The sequence below is a fragment of the Aulostomus chinensis genome, chromosome 1 (genome assembly GCF_037954235.1).
Source record: "Aulostomus chinensis isolate RoL2024-O1b breed Wild chromosome 1, RoL_Achi_v1.0, whole genome shotgun sequence".
In the NCBI taxonomy this organism is placed as follows: domain Eukaryota; kingdom Metazoa; phylum Chordata; class Actinopteri; order Syngnathiformes; family Aulostomidae; genus Aulostomus; species Aulostomus chinensis.
The window spans coordinates 38431137-38433420 of NC_141320.1; the positions used below are offsets into that span (position 1 = coordinate 38431137).

Here is a 2284-nt window from a genome sequence, read left to right on the forward strand (position 1 = left end):
GGAGTTGATGGCCTCCTTCATCTTCTTGTTGGAGATGTTTGCTAAACTCAGCACCACCACAGATCAGAGGAAAGTCCACTTGTCAGCTGGACACTGGAGTTTCTTGTGACCTGCAGGATCTTAGTTGTGGTGGCAGCAGGCCTGTTCCAAGAGCTTTGCTCACATTCCTGATCAGGCTTCATCATGGTTCTGGACCACTGAGTGATAGAAGCTGATCCTGGGGGTGGACTGTCTTTAGGGGGCTGAGGTGTCTGGTGGTCTTGGTGGACCCTCTGCATCTCAAGCTGAGACCACAGAGTCCTGTGTTCTTGAGTCATTGTCTATAGTCTCTGTTGTTGGAGAGCTCAGTGTGGTCCCTGATGGTCTAGTGGCTAGGATTTGGCGCTTTCACCGCCGCGGCCCGGGTTCGATTCCCGGTCAGGGAATGAGTTATTTAGAGGTTGAGGGAGAGGTGATCAGGTGGTCCACATGATGGTGGAGGTTATGAACTGTGAATCCATCATGGCTCCACTCTCACCCCCATTGTAGTGTTCTTGGTTCACTCTGCCATGGCCCCACGTTGAAGGGTGACTGTCTCATTCAGGTTCAACCCTTTGTTAGACTCTATTAAGTCACTGACTCCTGCAAGGACAAACTCTGTAATCTTCCTTCATAGCTTTGGTTCCTTGCAGCACAGAAAGTCCATTCACTGATGTAGGAACTGGAAAACTTAGAGCTCCAGTCCTCGGTTCCTTGCTCCAAAGAAAGGAGGGAAATGCAATCAATGTTGAATTCATTTACATTTCTTATATTTGATCAAAGCTAGAACTTAAGAAGCTGCCATCGACCTTGATGATCAACTCCTTCACTGTGTAGTTCAAAGTCCCTGGTTTGATTTGTGTCAGGACTTCAGAAGCTCCAATCCTCTCTAAGTTCTAGTGAGAGTGGAAGAGATTATAAATGAGAGAAGCAGGGCCCTCACTCAGAACTGAACCAGCTCAGTTGGGAGAGCCTTAGACTGAAGATCTAAAGGTCCCTGGTCCGATCCCAGGTTTCAGCAGAGGCGCAGCATTGACTTTACTTTCCAGTGGAGGAACTGCAGACATGAAGGAAACTAACATCTTGTCCTGTGCATTCTTGTGACATTCAGGACATTTTTGGAGCCTCTTGTTGGATTTTGCCACAGAGAATCAGAGCCAATCAAAAGCATGGTGGACTTTAACATGGAGGACTGAACAAGTCAAGAAAGCATCAGTTTGACCTTCACAGGTGTTTCTGTTCCTGTCTCAATGCTGTAGAAAGAGCCTGAGGAGCTCAGACGGTAGAGCATCAGACTTTTAATCTGAGGGTCCAGGGTTCAAGTCCCTGTTCAGGTGCTGTGGAGGTTCCAGTGTTTGACAACATGGTACTGGATGAAGCTTAGTGTTGAACAAACTGTCATCATCAAAAGTAGAAGTGTTCTTGTCTTGCCACTGTGAGACAGTCGCTAGAAAAGTGACCACTAATAATTTCATGTGGCATGCAATTAACAAAAGACCTACATTGATGGTCGAGGGGGGCTGGAGCCTATCCCAGCATCTACAGGCCAGAGGTGGGGTTCACCCTGGACAGGTCGCCAAAACCATTCACACTCACATCTACAGTCAATTTAGAGTGTCCAATCAGCCTCATCCCAAATTACATGTCTTTGGACGGTGGGAAGAAGCTGGAGTACCCAGAGAGAACCCACGCATGCACGGGGAGAACATGCAGATTCTGCACCCGAGCCTGGACTCAAATCCAGAACCTTCTTGCTGTGAGGCCACATTGCTGACCACTAAACCATCATGCTGCCGTGGTCTCATATACTTTTCTAAATTGTGTTTCTTTCATGTCCTCCTGAGATCAAAGACAGAATTCTAGTTACTGTCAAAGCCCTGATGACATCATCAGGAATTCTGACTTTGATCTGGAGACTCTTGCTTTAATCTGAATTTGATCTGACTAATGTTTTAGTTTAGGTTGCATGAAACCGACCACCTGATTTCTCCTGATGGACTTGTGACCTGTCCAGGGTGAACCCTGCCTCTTGAACAATGTCACCTGGGATCACCCCCCCCCCCCTGTGACCCTTAAAGGATAGAACAGAAAGTGGATGGAGGGATGGACTCAACACTGAAATCAGCTGATCTGATCCACATTCTAATGTTTCCTGTCCCTCTTTAGGAGTCAGTGAGAATAGTAGTGTATATAATAATGTATATCCAACCTTGTAGTATCTTTCCAAAGCTTTTAGTATTTCTTCTTGTTTCTACTTGTAGTTTTA

General features: G+C 46.5%; 1 non-coding gene across 1 annotated transcript; it reads left to right on the forward strand.

Annotated features, from left to right (window-relative positions):
* The first annotated feature begins 353 nt into the window (after nt 1–353).
* Nucleotides 354–425, forward strand: trnae-uuc (transfer RNA glutamic acid (anticodon UUC)). The gene has a single exon. It is a non-coding gene; the product is annotated as a tRNA-Glu (tRNA).
* The last annotated feature ends 1859 nt before the right edge of the window (nt 426–2284 follow it).